Source organism: Schistocerca piceifrons, chromosome 7 (assembly GCF_021461385.2).
Source record: "Schistocerca piceifrons isolate TAMUIC-IGC-003096 chromosome 7, iqSchPice1.1, whole genome shotgun sequence".
NCBI classification, from domain to species: Eukaryota; Metazoa; Arthropoda; class Insecta; order Orthoptera; family Acrididae; genus Schistocerca; species Schistocerca piceifrons.
Window position 1 is genome coordinate 343,410,774 of NC_060144.1, and position 19,291 is coordinate 343,430,064.

A 19,291-nucleotide genomic window follows, 5' to 3' on the forward strand; every position below is an offset into this window, starting at 1 on the left:
TATGTCGGCAAGCTCACGATTCAAGTACGGAACCATTGTGTACAGGTGAGTCAGCAAGAGAAGTGAATCGGACTCAACATTACCAACTAGAGAAACAGCACCAGCCTGCAGGAGCAAGCCATGCATACAGTCTCTGTAAGAAAGTATGATTGAATAAATGGTCTTTAGCATGGAAACGGTGCCTTTTCGGAGATAAGTTCATTAGACGTTTTTTGTTCCGTATCCTCTCATCGATCAGTTCCTAGAGTTTGTACAAGGTGGAAAAAAATCATCCTGTATGTTGGTTTCACCCTGAACTTATTATGTATGGTACTATAGATATACACTTGGTAGACATAGCATTTAATGTCTGAAAACAAGCACACCCACCTCTCAAGGGGGGGGATTCAGGTGAAGTAGAAGTGCAACTAACGACGCATATTCAGAGAGAAAATAAATCCAGTATTTGAGAATGAGAGCGATTAGCAACTTAGAACATACTTTAAACGTAATTTTCAAACTTTTAGAAACTTTTCCTTATTTGTTTAACACCATTAACTTAAATGTAAAGTAGTCAGCAGTTTAAAGCGGTTTTATACAGCGCAGTACGATTCTTTGAAGAGTCATGGGTTTACTGCTTATTTAATATCTGGAAAGAAACACTGCGGGGATGAGAACCACCTGCATCGCATAGCAGTGAGAATGAAAAGGTGGTAACATTAAAATGTAACTCAGGGGCACCTATAGCAATTTCAAGAAAATTTGCTAGATGCATGACCTAGATGCATGACTTATTAGTTTAAAATTGACTACGTAAGGAATCAGAAGTTCAGATCTGCGATATTTCCATGGGATACGTACTTGAGATAAAGGATCTTCAGACCTCCCAAAGAATGAACTCTTGATTTATTATATAGTCAACAAAGAGTAGGAGCTTTTAAAATAATAAGTTATACATCTAGAAAATTTGCTTGAAATTCCTATAGGTGCTCCTGAGTTACATTTCAATGTTCCCACCTTTTTAATTCTCACTCCTCTGGGATGCTGGTTTATTTACACTTTACTAAACGTTTCCTAATGACCCTCTATTACAGTGTATGTGAAGCTAGAGATCACAGGATGGTGAAAGGCTTGCTGGAATGCATATTGTAGCTATGTTCAACGATCCAATTAGCTGCATGAAAAACGTATATTCACAGAGGTGGAACGTACTCCTGTATTGCATTTAACATGGAACACTTCCATAGTTCTAGCTCTACGGCTCCTTACAAGCAAACTGTAATAAGCTAACAATCATAATTATTCAGCAATGACTGAATTGGCTAAGAAACGCAGTACTGGCATACAATTGCACTCACATAATTATTTAAACCCACAGAGTAATCGAAAGCGAAGTTCGCAATTTTCCAGTAATGACTGAATTGGGGAAACCGATCTGTGACTGTCACCAAAAAGAATCATGAAAGTTAACTGAGCATCTGACGCATGAAATGAATCGTGGCCGATTAAGTAACAAGCTCGGTTCTCACTGAATCTAAGGAAATCGGTAACGCAAATATCACTCACGGGAATACTGCGCTGCTCCTAACGATAGAGGCTAATTGCTATAGAGAATCCTAAGTGAAAACTGAAGTAAGTCCGTCACAGTAACTGCATGTCATAACTACGTAACCACGAACAGCGACTTCTTGACTCAGTCTAAAACCCAACAGATCGAAAAATCTTGCAGGGGACGGACTGACTAACCACCAAGATGAATTCTGCAGAGGTAGCAGGCGTCTTCCCCGTCAGAAGACAATTTTAGACAATGTCTGCTTCCTTCACCTCAAAATTTTCCACTGTGTTCATTGTCTAACATTCGACAACGGCGTCCTTAACGTATGGGTCCGAAGGAACTAATCAAGCACCCTCACGTTTGCAGTACTTGGGCAGACGAGTGTCTTGACCGACTGGCGTTATGGGCCGGCTTCGAAGATTACATCCAACCACTTTTCTCAGGCTTCTACTGAACAGTTAAATCAACAATTTCCACCTGATTTCACCCAACACATGCACTGTAATTTCACCCACATTCATTCAGTCCAGCGATCCATCACGTTTGGGACAGATGGTTACAAGTATGTAGTGTCTTGAATATTAAATGTCACAAACATGAGGATAAAACACACAAGGTCTCGGTTCCCAGCTCGATCTTCCACTCTTCCTCCCTGGTATAGGAAAATGTGAGAAAATGTAGGCAAAGAAATGGCGATACGCTGACTTGATCCAAATACGAAACTATAAACCACAAAGTTGTTGATTGTCGCCTTTCAATTTCAATAAAACATTGAGTTAGCAAGATTCTTCAGCACCACCAGTTGTGGAGGTGTGGATGAGAAGGAGTGACGTAAAGTTTTCGAAAACGACCAGTCAGTGTATATTTCCTGTATTTAATTGAATCTGAATACTTTTGAAAATATGAGGTGACATTTTTCTGTAATCTGTGCTGTTCAGTGTATCAGACAAGTCGCTAGATTGAGCACTAAAGCGAACTAATAATTTTGTCAACATGCTTCGGGATCTAAGTTCACGCTACAGGACTAAATATCACAGACAGAATTATTCCTCTCTGGAGTCATATGGTGTAAAGCATCAGACAGTCAGACATATTTGTGTGCAATATATGCCATATCCGTCGGTTCAACATCATCTCCTGAGCCCCAGGAATGATTTCAATGTAACTTTGTACACACCACCAACCTCCCGTTGGGGTGGGATGAAGGTGATAATGGAGTGATAGATGGGGTGAGAGAAGAAGATGGATAGAGACATTGGAGACGAGGAGATGGACGGAGATATGGGAGGAGGAAACAGAAAGAAGGGAGAAGAAACAGAGAGTAGGAGGTGCGGATGATGGGAGAGGGGGAGGAAGGGTTGGACAGTGAGAGGGGGATGTGTAGACGGAAAGTGAGAAGGAAATGAGAGGTGATGGATGGAGACAGTGGGAGGGGGAGATAGAGGGGAGGAGGTGGATAGAATTGTGAACAGGTTATGGAGAGAATAAGGTCGACGAGGAGACAGACAGGGGAGAAGGACAGAGAGAGGGTGGGGAGGAGGGAGATTTGGAGGAGGAGATGATGCGAGAGTGGGATGAGGAGATGTACAGAGGCAGGGCAGAGGAGAAGATAGACTAATAGAAGGCTGGAATAAAAAAAACACATGCGGAACGCTGGCTTTCTCAGCTGTTATTAAAATATAGCTGCTGTCAATCCGAAAGTTAAAGTGAACACAGCAGTGCTTTCCTGGACCTGTCTTCTTAATGTAGGTAGTCTACTTGCTGTAGTAGTTAGTTACGATAAGCCCACTTTAAGGTGGAATCATAATTGAGCACAGCTTAACACGTATTAAATAAGCAATATTTTTGCAAAAGTCGCAATCGTGTAAGTTTCAGAGTAAATTAAGACCTTGTTTGACGCTCGCAATTAATCCACAAACTAATAAACGAAACGGTGAAAGAAAACAATACGTGGCACAGTATTGTCGTAAAGCATAAAAATGTCTCACATTGTGACTTGAATAGATATTTAAATTGTAAATTTAGATAGATTTCGTGCATAATCAGGGATTACGCGTCAACAGAAATGTTTTATGACATTTCGAACCAGTAACTGCTCTAAGAGGGAAGAGGTCGGGGTGTGGGGTCTGTAGAGATCAAACAACATTTTCGTAGAAGCGATCACATATAAACAGTTTCAGAATTTTTGGAGAACAGAGTAGTATGAAGAGTAAAGTGTCTTCAGACAGGCAAATAATTCTAAAAATTATGAGGTAATATAACGCAGGTTACTTTGCTGTTGCTTGAGTGAGGGCGTGCCTGACCACTAATAATTCAGTCACGAAGAGGCCAAAATTCACAGCGCGATCGTAAAAGTTATAGTCACCCGTCCTCCACTTATCACATAAAACCAATAACTTAATCTATTGGTACACCCGGAAATCGACAAATATACCGCCCACAGTGCTGAGTTAATATTAGATGATCTATACTTTCCCTCCTCTAACCCCCACTTAACACAGTTCTCCAAAGCTTCCCACACTGTCTGTTCCATAACATCCCTTCATTTTTTCTGTATTTATATATGTCTTGTGATTGTCTATGCATTCCATATATTCTATTATTACAGCTGTTACTTTTGTCTTTTATTGTTTTTCCGTTTCAGCCTCTGCATGCAAAAACTCTTCAAGCTGTACTTCAGTATTGTAGTCACGTACTAATTTTATTGTATTGGAAACTTTATTTATTTTTAATTACTGTACAGGTACTACTATTTAGAGTTTAGTGTTCATTTTTCTGGTTTGTAAGCTTCACATTTATTTCCTGTCTTAAAATTTTTTATTGCATTAGCTCGGCACTGGCCTATCAACGTGTAACGTCTATTACAATGTTGTTCATATATATTGTAATTTCATTTATGATAATGGTCACTTACAGTCTGATGATAGCGTTTTAAGCCGATAACTGTTTAACAAAATCAATTAATACTGTGCAACATACACAATATTGCGCCTTTCATTGATAAATAATCTCATTTACTTTATGTGAAAAGCACAGATAATATTTTGATCATAATATGTCCATTATATGCTAATGCAAAATTTCGTGTGTACTGTGACTTCACAGGAGACGTCAAGTAGTTTTCGTGTAGTATGTGCACATAAAAGACCCAGCCCACCCTCCCCCAACCCGATCCCCCAAATTAATTTCTGCTGACATCAATACTAGAGTATTGTCTACAGCCACTGATATTAAAAAGAGAAATCTTCGGTACTTACCTGGCTTATTTGCTGGAGATCACATTGTGCGATAATACTTTGGGTTCAAAACGTACATTTATCACTCAACGAAGGGTTACCAGAACGATCTTCCATGTCATTTCGAGAGCTCTGCGTTACCTGCTGATTAAGAACCTGATGTGGTTTCCGGTTGGTGGCAAGAAATTATTGAAGAAAGACTGTAAGATTCATTGCGCCTAAATGATCTACAGTTTGTTCAATTTTCCTTGAACACTACACAGAAAAGAATTTAGTACAGAGTGTAGATTACAGTTACAATAAGCTCAAAAATGAAATGAAAAATGTGAGCCACGAATCAAAAACTATGTAGTATAAGTAGAAATAATCCTCATGTGACAAAAACGAAACGAAGAAGAGGAGTAACACTTGTTAATTTTGCGTTTAGTAACTCGTTCCGTGATGCATACAACTATTAAATGTATGAACTACTATTAAATGTATGCTATTAATTATGATTTAAGTCAAGTGTACTTTTTTTAGCAGTACAGCTAAAATGTCTGATAAAGAAGGACGCACAAAGACACTTTAGTCACTCGTCTTTCTTATGTGGTTCATCGACGAAAATGTCGGTCACTGAATAATGATTTGCGTTTACGGAGTTTGGATCCAGGCTTTGATTTTCCAGATAAGAATATCGTGTCGTTAAAACACATTCATATGTCGATTTACTCCCTTCTTTTCACAAATGATAATTCCTATGTTCGACATTGTCTTCAGATTTGAACTCTTTTTGTAGTCAGTGACAATTATCCCATAAATCTAAAATTAGACTTCTTTCTTCAAAACAATATTCATGTAAGTAGAATAACACATCAGTGAATTACACTCGCAACCTTCATCATACAGAATAATTAGAATTAATTTGCAAATGTAATTTGCCAACACCTTCATCTCACTCCCGGCAACATACGACTTTCAACCACTAATCAAGAAGGGAAAAGATAATGTATAGATCAAAGTATTTTACATGACACATTAATTACTTACCTCTTACCTTTTATTTTGGCAACGGTCTTGCCGCAGTGGATACACAAGTTCACGTGAGATCAGCGAAGTTAAGCGCTGTTGGGCGTGGCTGGCACTTCGATGAGTGACCATTCAGCCGCCGTGCTATATTGCCATTTTTGGGGTGCACTCAGCCTCGTGATGCCAATTGTGGAGCTACTCGATCGAATAGTAGCGGCTTCGGTCAAGAATACCATCATAACGACCGGGAGAGCGGTGTGCTGACCCCACGCCCCTCCTATCCGCATCCACCTCGGAGGATGACACGGCGGTCGGATGAACAATTCAAATGCCAATGAATTCAAGTGTAATTACAATTTTGAAATAAACAGAACATATGAAAAAGAATTACGTTATTTAGAAGGCAATTAAATTATGTATATCAGATCCATCACTTAAATCGTTATTTTCATATGTGGACACAAATGATATAATACCTTACTCTCTGTTTACTCAAAAAAGAAAATCATTGTATGGTAACTATAGAAAACTTCACAAACCAGGGTAGCTGAACAAAGCATGAGCTGTGCTCTCATCATCACAGCATATGCTTCTGATTTTCTTAGGTGTTACACATCTGTGTTACAAGTCGCTTCACACTGCGTATGTAAACCCCGCTACCATGGAGATCACTACACATCGGCATGCAGCTCATCCTATGATCCGTTGACGACAACAAAGCCTTGTCGAAACCGATCATGGAATAAAACGAATTTTTAGCGATCTTGGTTCGTGAAGTTTTATTCAGTTGCCGTACACTGCAAATCGCCCCAGAGACTAAACACATTAGAAATACATAAAAAAAATCTTTGTGACATCAGAACTATGTCTGTGTATCAAGTAATCCGTTTGCTTCTCTGCATCGTTTAATTAGATTACTTGTGTGTATCGTCAAGTCCAATATGTGATGGAAGCGAGTAGCTGATAAGTTCCATTACGATGACTAAGTAGCTTCGATTGTGATACTTTCACAGAACCTGAAAAACAAATTAAAAGTGCATCTCCATCTACATCCATACTCCACAAGCCACCTGACGGTGTGTGGCGGAGGGTACTTTGAGTACCTCTATCGGTTCTTCCTGCTATTCCAGTCTCGTATGGTTTGAGGATAGAAAGATTGTCGGTATGCCTGTGTGTAGGCTCTAATCTCTCTGATTTTGTCCTCATGGTCTTTTCTCGAGATATACGTAGGAGGGAGTAAAATACTGCATGATTCCTCGGCGAAGGTATGTTCTCGAAACTTCAACAAAAGCCCGTACCGAGCTACTGAGCGTGTCTCCTGCACAGTCTTCCACTGGAGTTTATCTATCATCTCTGTAACGCTTTCGCGATTACTAAATGATCCTGTAACGAAGCGTGCTACTCTCCGTTGGATCTTCTCTATCTCTCCTATCAACCCTATCTGGTGCGGAACCCACACTGGTGAGCAGTATTCAAGCAGTGGGCGAACAAGAGTACTGTAACCTACTTCCTTTGTTTTCGGATTGCATTTCCTTAAGATTCTTCCAATGAATCTCAGTCTGGCATCTGCTTTACCGACGATTATTTTTATATGGTCATTCCATTTTAAATCACTCCTAATGCCTACTCCGAGATAACTTATGGAATTAACTGCTTCCAGTTGCTAACCTGCTACATTGTAGTTAAATGATGAAGGATCTTTCTTTCTATGAATTCGCAGCACATTACACTTGTCTACATTGAGATTCAGTTGCTATTCCCTGCACCATGCGTCAATTCGTTGCAGATCCTCCTGCATTTCAATACAATTTTCCATTGTTACAACCTCTCGATATACTACAGCATCATGTGCAAAAACCCTCAGTGAACTTCCGATGTTATCCACAGAGTCATTTATGTATGCTATGAATAGCAACGGTCCTACGACACTCCCCTGCGGCACACCTGAAATCACTGTTACTTCGTAAGACTTCTCTCCATTGAGAATGACATCGCGTTCCATATGTATGGATTTATTACACCGAAATTCGGTGCATGCAGCGAAGAGATGTAATGTCACTAACGAAATATTATTAGAACTTGTAACGTCCCCTTAGAAAAATTTATACCTGACTGTGCTTAAACTGACACACTTTTTTTTTTTTTTTGTTTTTTTTTTTTTTTTTTTTTTTTTTTTTTTTTTTTTTTTTTTTTTTTTTTTTTAGCGCAACGCAATCTGACTTTCAATAATCCCTACAAAAGAATGGCCCTGACTAACATTAAACTATACCTTTCACAAATCACTTACCTCACAAAAATCTTCGCTACTCAAGCTACTGCAATACAGCGAGCGCCACTACTGCCAGCTAAATAAAAGATTCAAACTACTGAAGGCACTAACTACTGATAGGCATAGTTAGCAAATGAAAGATTTTAATAGAGAACAAACAATGTATTTACCTTAATAATCATAATATATATAGCAGTTCATGACAAATTACAGAACTCCGCCATCTCTCTCCCCACATTCACCACTGCTGGCGGCTCACCTCCAACTGCGCAACGCTACGCGCTGTTCACAGCCAGCTGCCGCTGCCCAACACTACAATGGCAGACAACAATGCAAACTAGCCACAGACTGCACACAGCACAGCCAGTGATTCTCACACAGAGCGCTACGTGGCGTTACCAATAAGAAAACACGAACAGCCTACTTACAAACTAATTAAATTCTCTGACAGTACTAGAAGTTGTAACAGATGTGCACTATTAAACAGTCGGATGCAACAGACTGTAAAGGCTGTACGTGCAGTTGGACAACTTTCGTACTTTGTTGTGGAATTTTTACTTGTGTAAATAACATTTTAGCGAGATGTATGAGGGCCCTGATCTGGGACTATCCGTCACTGACACATCGGCGAAAAATCAAACAGTCCGGCACCACACAGCACACTCCTCCAGAGAGGCATTAAGTAACAGCTGCATCGCTCTGACGTTTAATTAATGGAATCCGATACCAGCGTAAGCCATCGTTTACGGCGGCAATCGTTGCCCGATGAAGATAATATCGCAGCACGCAGTCGAAAAGAGTGCCTAATTCTCCTCTCGCAAATTAACCGTTGTACAGTGCGGAGCGTCAGGGTACAAATGTTATAAATTTAATTAATATTCATAATAGTGCGGTCGTATTTCTTGCGGTGCGCTTCGTGATAGGAATGGTCATTTGCCGAGGGGCGGATGTAATTACAAGAGCGGCGAGACGCCGCTCTGCACCGGGCGCCGCCGCGGCGGGCCGCACGTAACTTTATTACGCCGCTTCCTGCGGCAGGCGATAATTGTGTGGGCGGTCCGCGCAAATTAGCTCGGCCTCCAGCGAGCCGCATTCATCATCCGCTCCTGGACGGAGCCGCTCCTCTCGCCACTGTCGCAACGGATCGTTCGTTATACCGCAATACGCGCGTCGCGAGATACTGAGATACGGCGGGCGCGCGGTGGGCAGGGCCCCAGGAACGGGGTGCCTCTCCCACCTGCTGTTCCGCTGCCCATCTGTCTTCGGGAGGCGACAACACCATCTTGTATCCACAGGGTGTGGCAGGAACGCTCCGGCCGACAAGCAATCATTTCAAAGTACAAGGTTTACGACGTTAGTTACTGTTTCCACTGTTGCTGTCTTGTAGCCCACAAAGTGTGTGACAGGAGACGTCAGCGACAAAAATAATCCTCCTAGGAAGACAGGTTTCTCAGCGAGATGAGTCCGAGAACAGACTGAGGTGACGAAAGTCATGGGAAAACTCCTAATATCGGACCTCATTTCGCAGTGGTTAGTGCAGCAACTCGACGTGGCATGTGCTCAATAAACAGTTGGCAGTTCCCTGCAGGAATATTCAATATCGCTTCCTCTGTAGCCATCCAAAATTGTGAAAGTGTTGCTGGTAGAATATTTTGTGCACGAACTTGACCTCTCTATTATGTCCCGTAAGTGTTCTATGGGATTCATATCGGGCGACCTGGGTGGCTAAATCATTGGCTAGAACTGTTCAGGATATTCTTCAAACAAATTGCGAACAATTGTGGCCCTGTAACATGGCGCATTGTCGTCCACAAACATTCCATCGTTGTTTGGGAACATGAAGCTGGCAATGATATCCAAGTAGTAAATAAGGACCAGAGGACTCAGTCGATTCCATGTAAACACTGGCCACAGCATTATCGAGCCACGGCCAGCTTGCATAGTGCCTCGTTAACAACTTGGTACATGGCTTCGTGGGGACTGCGTCACACTCGAACACATCTTACAAATGGGGACACATTCGACCAGGCCATGGTTTTTAAGTTGTTTTGGGCCCACCCGATATGTTCACGCACCACATTGAGAGGCTTCAGGCGACGTCCTGTTGGTAGCAAGGGCCCTCGCGTCTGTCATCTGTCACAGTAGAACATTAACGATAAATTCCGCTGCACTGTCGTAAGCATACGATCATCGTACGTCCGTCATTGATTTCTACTGTTATTTCACGCAGTACTGTTTGTCCGTCAACACTGACAACTCAATGCTAACGCCGCTGCTTCAGTCGTTAAGTGAAGGCCATCCGCCACTGCTTTGTCTGCGGTGAGAGGTAACGACTGAAATTTATTGCCGTCCGGTATGGCCGAGGGTTCTAGGCGCTTCAGTCTGGAACCGTGCAACCGCTACGGTCTCAGGTTCGAATCCTGCCTTGGACATGGATGTCTGTGATGTCCTTAGGTTAGTTGGTTTAATTAGTTCTAAGTTCTAGGGGACTGATGACCTCAGATGTCAAGTACCATAATGCTCAGAGCACTATTTATTATTCTCTCACACACTGGACGCTGTGGATCTCGAAATACTGGATTCCATAACGGTTTACGAAATGGAATGTTCCATGCTTCTAGCTCCAACATTGCACGTTCAAAGTCTGTTAATTTCCTTCATGCGGCCAGAATCACGTTGGACACGTTTTCACAAAATCACGTTAGTACAAATGACAGCTTCGCCAGTTGACTGTCTTTTATAGTTCGTGTAAGCGGTACTACCGCCATGTATATAAGTGAATATTGCTGTTACATGACGTTTGTCACTTCAGTGTATGTTGTTCTTGCTCTTGTTCATATCTTCTTTATGTTCTTATACGAGCAGAATAGATAGCCAAGTGTCGTTATACGTTGTCCATGATATAAATATCAAAAGCTTGAACAGCAGACAGCTGCAAGATGAACAGGAAGAGTGTCAATGAGGTTCCGGAACCGACAGGGGCCTGGAGCCATGACGACAACGGCCAGTTGCGCTAGGTTCCCAGTTTGAAGACACATGGCGTGGACATCTCGATCGAGGTGGACTCACAGATTCTCAATTGGGTTAAAATCTGGGATGTTAGCAGCCAACGGAGTATGGTAAACACACCCTTGTGCTCTTCGAACCACTCACGTACACTGCAAGCTGTGTGTCACGTAGCACTGTTGCTGGTGGATCCCATCATGCCGAGGAAAAACGAATTGCATGTAGGTGCGGGCATGCTCCCCAAAGATAGATGCGTACTTTTGTTGAACCATTGCGTTTTCCAGAATGACGACGTGGCCCAGAGATTGCCGCATAAACATTCCCCAGATCATAACGCTCCCTCCTCCGTTCATTGTTATACAGATGTTTGATATCAGACGTTTCACGCCGCACACACAAAAGACCACGTATCATGTGAAGAATGGACGTCCAGTTGGGGTTTTGGCGCGCTAATTCCAGCTTTCGTTTACGGTGAACAGTGGCATGGGAGGAAGAAATAGGTGCTGGCTGTGGAAGCCCTTACGTTGCAACGTTCCCTAAACGGTCTTTGAGGATACCTATTGGTGGCCTCTGGTCATCTGGGCAATCAGTTGCTCAACAGTTGCACATCTCCGCTGCCATCGTTCATCCCTGTCATCTATAGCCTTCGGCGCAGCACAGCTGCCTCGACGCTAGTTTCGGATGGCACCATTCTGACACGTAAGGTATATGACACGTAAGGTATATTTTAAGCACAGCCGTTTCGGCAATGCTTCCAGTCTTGTGACCCGAAAGCCAATTATTGTGCTCTTTAGGACGTGAGATAAATCGCTACATTTCTGCACTACAAAGACTGCACTGCATTTCTCGACACTCGCCCCACCCCCACGACACTCTATGTGTATCCCCCACAGCTGGTGGTGCCACCCGCAGTCAGTCCATAACTGGTTGTTGCACGGTCGAACGTAGGCCGTGCTCACATTAATGTGACTCGGCTATGTATATTCCACTTACGTTGTATAGGAAAGAAATTTGTCTGTTGTTTTTAAATTTTTAAGTTCTTCACATTTACATAATCCCTTAGGGTTTGACGATGATGATGTTTGGTTTGTGTAGCGCTCAACTGCATGGTCATCAGTGGCCGTACGAAGTTACGATTGTCGCGCAGTCCAGTTTTTTTTTTTTTTACATTACAATCTATCCACTGCCACGAATGATGATGATGATGATGATGATGATGATGATGATGATGAAATGAGTACAACACAAACTGCAAGTCCCCAGGCAGAGAAAGTCCCCAACCCGGCCGGTAACCGAACCCGGGTCTCCGTGATCCGGATGCAGCAACGTTAACACTAGACCACAAGCTGCGGACAATCCCCTAAGGTGTTTGGCGTGTTTTACCTGAACAGGGTTTTCTTCAGTAACTCATTTTAAAGTGACATTCTGTGACGCCAAAGCTTGGTGTTTCTATTTCCAGTCGGTCTTAAGGATTTTCCTGATACTTATCACCTACGGCAATGACAGTTAATACGAAAAATTCCGAGCTGCCACCGAACTCAAAGTCCTCGTTAAATTGTAGATCCTTCCGTGACCGGTTGGGTACATCATTTCAAAGGTCGGAAGAAGGCAAGACTTTACCACGCACAGTACGGTCATGCCTCGTAAAACATAGTAGGCGTTGAACCCAAATTACGGACTGCAGAGAGCAAGAAGTCAATTTATTAAGACACTGTACTTACCAGACTTTACTGAATTTGTTCAGTCGTTCTGCTTTGGGCCTACATAAGCACTTCCATCCTCACATGTAGGGCGCTATGATTTCATTATCCTGTGGTGCAATAGGGTAATTGGCACCCCACATCCCTACCAACAACGATGGTTTTCTTATTTAATGCTCATCGCTGCTTAGAAAAATGTGTAGGCGTTGAACCCAAATTACGGACTGCAGAGAGCAAGAAGTCAATTTATTAAGACACTGTACTTACCAGACTTTACTGAATTTGTTCAGTCGTTCTGCTTTGGGCCTACATAAGCACTTCCATCCTCACATGTAGGGCGCTATGAATTCATTATCCTGTGGTGCAATAGGGTAATTGGCACCCCACATCCCTACCAACAACGATGGTTTTCTTATTTAATGCTCATCGCTGCTTAGAAAAATGTGTATATCTAAATTCCTAAGGGACCACACTGCTGAGATCATCGGTCCCTAGACTTACACTACTTTAACTAACTTATGCTTAGAACAACACACACACCATGCCCGAGGGAGGATTCGAACCTCCGGCAGGAGGGGCCGCGCAGTCCGTGACACGGCGCCTCAAACCTCGCGGCCACTCTGTTGAGTAGACGGAGTTGTCTTTCAGAAATACCTTCAATATACACTCCTGGAAATTGAAATAAGAGCACCGTGAATTCATTGTCCCAGGAAGGGGAAACTTTATTGACACATTCCTGGGGTCAGATACATCACATGATCACACTGACAGAACCACAGGCACATAGACACAGGCAACAGAGCATGCACAATGTCGGCACTAGTACAGTGTATATCCACCTTTCGCAGCAATGTAGGCTGCTATTCTCCCATGGAGACGATCGTAGAGATGCTGGATGTAGTCCTGTGGAACGGCTTGCCATGCCATTTCCACCTGGCGCCTCAGTTGGACCAGCGTTCGTGCTGGACGTGCAGACCGCGTGAGACGACGCTTCATCCAGTCCCAAACATGCTCAATGGGGGACAGATCCGGAGATCTTGCTGGCCAGGATAGTTGACTTACACCTTCTAGAGCACATTGGGTTGCACGGGATACATGCGGACGTGCATTGTCCTGTTGGAACAGCAAGTTCCCTTGCCGGTCTAGGAATGGTAGAACGATGGGTTCGATGACGGTTTGGATGTACCGTGCACTATTCAGTGTCCCCTCGACGATCACCAGTGGTGTACGGCCAGTGTAGGAGATCGCTCCCCACACCATGATGCCGGGTGTTGGCCCTGTGTGCCTCGGTCGTATGCAGTCCTGATTGTGGCGCTCACCTGCACGGCGCCAAACACGCATACGACCATCATTGGCACCAAGGCAGAAGCGACTCTCATCGCTGAAGACGACACGTCTCCATTCGTCCCTCCATTCACGCCTGTCGCGACACCACTGGAGGCGGGCTGCACGATGTTGGGGCGTGAGCGGAAGACGGCCTAACGGTGTGCGAGACCGTAGCCCAGCTTCATGGAGACGGTTGCGAATGGTCCTCGCCGATACCCCAGGAGCAACAGTGTCCCTAATTTGCTGGGAAGTGGCGGTGCGGTCCCCTACGGCACTGCGTAGGATCCTACGGTCTTGGCGTGCATCCGTGCGTCGCTGCGGTCCGGTCCCAGGTCGACGGGCACGTGCACCTTCCGCCGACCACTGGCGACAACATCGATGTACTGTGGAGACCTCACGCCCCACGTGTTGAGCAATTCGGCGGTACGTCCACCCGGCCTCCCGCATCCCCACTATACGCCCTCGCTCAAAGTCCGTCAACTGCACATACGGTTCACGTCCACGCTGTCGCGGCATGCTACCAGTGTTAAAGACTGCGATGGAGTTCCGTATGCCACGGCAAACTGGCTGACACTGACGGCGGCGGTGGACAAATGCTGCGCAGCTAGCGCCATTCGACGGCCAACACCGCGGTTCCTGGTGTGTCCGCTGTGCCGTGCGTGTGATCATTGCTTGTACAGCCCTCTCGCAGTGTCCGGAGCAAGTATGGTGGGTCTGACACACTGGTGTCAATGTGTTCTTTTTTCCATTTCCAGGAGTGTATATATAAAAATTAATAGAGGGAAACATTCCACATGGGAAAAATATATCTAAAAACAAAGATGATGTGACTTACCAAACGAAAGCGCTGGCACGTCGATAGACACACAAACATACACACAAAATTCAAGCTTTCGCAACAAACTGTTGCCTCATCAGGAAAGAGGGAAGGGGAGGGAAAGACGAAAGGAAGTGGGTTTTAAGGGAGAGGGTAAGGAGTCATTCCAATCCCGGGAGCGGAAAGACTTACCTTAGGGGGAAAAAGGGCGACTATACACTCGCACACACACACATATCCATCCACACATAAACAGACACCATATATATATTTGTGTGTGTGTGTGTAATGAAAACTTATGTCAAACTGACACGTTTCACGTCATTACATGGAACAAGTATTAATGTAATGTAACGTAATGACATATAACCGGGGAATATTCTTCCAATGGACGACCCACATTTTAGTCTACACGGTGCGTGAATGCACAGAACCGTTGCACATGAGGTCCTTCTTTGAGACTTGTTGTGCAGAAACATCCACTGCACTCAGCTTACGTGACTGTGTGGTGTGATTTCACAAACTCCTTTATTCTTGGTCCGTTTGTCTACGAAGGAAATAACACCTCGCGGGCCTCTTAAGTATACAGTGACATCTGCAACATGATGTGGACCTTCTTCTGTGATTCCATCTTTGTAAGAACGAAATTGTGTCCACTCACACTATTTTCGTGCAAGATGGGGCGATACCACATGTCGATTGACAAGTGAAAGGTTTGCTTCGAGAAACCTTCCATATCGACTACATCATCTCTAGGAAATTTCAAGATATTTGGCCATCCATTTCCCCTGACCAAAATCAGTGTATCTTCTGGTTGTAGAGATACCTGAAAAGCCGTGTTTATCAACGATGTTTCCGGATTCTTCCGATTTTAAGGGTAGCATACGACGACATATCGCTCTGGTTACATTATGTATTCGTATACTGCGGGCAACTGTGGACCATGCCGTGTTACGGATGCAACATGTTGCTGAGTCGGGATATCAAATTGTAAACGTATTGTGGTCATAACCTAATAAATGGGCCAGAACCATCGTTTTCATGTGTTTGGTTTTTCCCTCCTTTTCATGCACCCACATAACTTTCTGGCTGCTTACGGCGCCATGTTTTCACCTGGTGGCCGAAGGTGGAAGTATTATTTTTTTCAGCATACTCTGAGAGCGCGCCAGTTAATGAACGTACGTACGATGTTTCAGGGTCCTGCGATGCTTACAGCCTGCACTGCAGCACTCGGAACACCGTCATTTTAATTATAGTGAGCCGGCACATACCAAATTTGGGTGCAGTTAGTTATAGCTTGACGGGGTCTTAGTTTAGATGTCACAACTTGCTATTTCACCAGTAGTAAATTGCATTCAGACTTGACATCAGTCGAACCAGAAAATCCGAAAAGTATCGATTTGACACTAATCAATATCATTTTCGACTGTTTTTACGTATCAGATCAATCGTAGCTGTACCATACATATAAGGTTAATAAGGCATCTCATTCCGATAGGATGTTTCTACAGTTAGTAAGTAATATTGGTAATATTAGTAAGTAATATTCATGCCAAGTTCGGCTGAAATTTCTCCATTCGTTCGAGAGGTCTGCTTACATTTCATTATGTTCTCATCATAAACCAGGCAGTGGGGATGCCATGAGAATGTTACCCCCACGGTAATTGAGGTGTTGAGATTAGAAACGGGGCTTGTCATCATTTTTGGGGTATATGAGGTATTACTGTAGTTGCTATTTTCACATGATTCTGCATCTGTTGGTTCTAAAATGGGACTTTTTCAGTGTTTTTTCTCTGTCAAAACTAGTGTTGATATTACATTTCGTGCAGAAAGAGGACTTTTCACAGAGACAAGCCCCAATATTGCACGAGAGAACGTGAGGTATGAGGGCAGCAGTGTAGCGGTTTGCAGTGACCAGCTGTGAGATATCAAAATGGCTTCGGTGATGGAACCGTCAGACGATACCGAGGGCGATTTACATGAATTTAGAAGGAAGAAAAGACACCCTGAATTGTGAAAGAGGAATGTGATTAATCAAAAGAACGTCAAGGGTTTGGAGCATGCCAACTGGAAAGGAAACATTGTTCCAAGGAGGGAAACAGGTGCAGATTCAGGTAAACAGTCATAGAATGTTCATTGTTTGAATTCTCTGTACATTATATAATATTCTGTAGCAGAGGCAAGTTGTGTAGAAACATTGTACTAAAATGTGAATATAAATTCCTTACATGGACGCAAAGTTTCAAATTATGTTTTATTTGTAATACAGGAAATCAGTTAAAATATGTTATTCGCCGAGTATATAGGTTACTAATACGCTAATATATGTTTACATGTGTCGGCGTAAATGTTTTAAGAAGTTCTTGTTTGCTGAGAAGTAACTATTGTTGACAGAATTCAACAATATGCCCAACAAAGATGGCCCGAATGGGTACTTGATTGCTCACATTCTTCCCTTCACTCCAAAAGCAAGGAGACCACGCCAAAATTACATTACCAATCTTGGAAGGACAGCAAACTATTATTATAGGGTAACTCGCATGACAACTGTAATATTATTTTAATTAACCGTTTCGTTTGTAAAATCTTTAAGGCAAACAGTTAAGGCATTTATTTAATGTGTTACAGTATTCCTATTATGTAGATTTTTGTTTTATGATGTTAATTTGGTTGTATTTGCAGGTTAAAGTTGGCTTCAAGGTATGCAAGAAAGCTTTTATTGCACTCCATGGTATAACAAAATGCTGAGGGGAGAGACTGTGCTGCTTAAGTCAAGGATGAGTGACTTCGCCACATGATGGTTTTGGTAGACACCGTTCCAGAAAATACCAATGTCATGATCGCAGAATTCATTGAGTCGTTTTCAGTAAGGGTAGCACATTATGGACGTTGTGGTAGGTACAAGAGATACCTCTCAAGTTCTTTATCTGTGAAAACCATGTGGGAAATGTTTCATGAAAATTACGACCCCGAAATGTACATAATTTACAGGTCTCAATGTAACACTACTGACCCAGGGTTGTTCAAACGAAAGGTACGATATCGTTGTTTTTATGAGTATTTTAAGAATCATTACCACTATGGCTTTGGTCGTCCTCGAGTGGATGTCTGTGGTGAATGTGAAAGGCCTACACGTAAAATTGAAGGAGAGAACAACCCTGCTATCAGGATTGCAGAATAAAATGAGTTGAAACTCCGTAAGCTTTGGGCACGTCAGTTCCATGAGAACATGGCCCGTTGTGAAAATTTGTACAAGGAGAAGAGGGGGGAAAATCACAAATTATCACATTCGATTTTATGCAGAACGTGCCTCCTCCACTCATACCGGTAACTGATATGTTCTAGTTGTGGCAGCCCTGGGTGTTTATATTAGGTATTCATAGATTTCCTGATAACAAAGCTTTCATTTATATGTTTGTTGAAGTAACTGCTAAGAAGGGTCTTAATGCAGTGGTTTCTCTCCTTATGGATTTCATAACTGAACATGTGGCCTCTAGTGTGAAAACATTGTATGCATTTTCAGATGCCTGTACAGGACAGAATAGGAACCACACGGTGGTTCAATTTTGGTACACTTTAGATCATAGTGGAAGATTTTCCAATATTTTACACATGTTCCCAGCCTGTGGGTATTCCTATAACGCCTGTGATAGGGACTTTACAAGTCTGGAATCACGGAAAAGGAAACAGGACACAGCGTATACTCCCCACCAGCGGTGCACAGTACTACAGAAAGCAAGGAAACACATGCATATTGACCTATACAAACAAGACGCATTTCTTGACTATCAGAAACATCTAGATTCATTTTTTAAGAAGTCTGTAAGTGTGAAAGCAGAAAACTGGGCTGTTACACGTAACAAACTATTTGAGTACACTGACCAGTCAAAATACGTCTCTGCTTCACCCAGTAGCAGTGGAATGGTGAAATACGATTTTCATCTGGTTAAGGCTGGGACAGTCCCTCATTTCCGTAATGTGCCGAGAGCATACATGGATGTCATTCCACTGAAACATGAGAAACTGAAGGATATTGCACGCGTGATTGACGTTAAACCCTTTGCAGTTTCGTGAGTATTTTGATAGCCTTCTAAAGCAATGAGACGTTAATAAACTGACTGGTGGAGAAGAAGCCAATGAATCTGCAAGTGAAGTTTGGGAACAGTGATCAAGAATGACAAATTTATGAATTTATATCTCTGTCAATATAAAAATGGTTGTTTAGTAAGTAAAACACGTGGAATTAACTCTCCTATGTTACATGTTTATGACTATGTTGAAATGATTAAAAATAATATTTTGCTTGTACAGGTGATATTTTGTTTCATTATACAATATTTCACTACAATGACCGTTGTTTAAAACAAAAAAGGGAATATGTCAGCCATTTTCTAT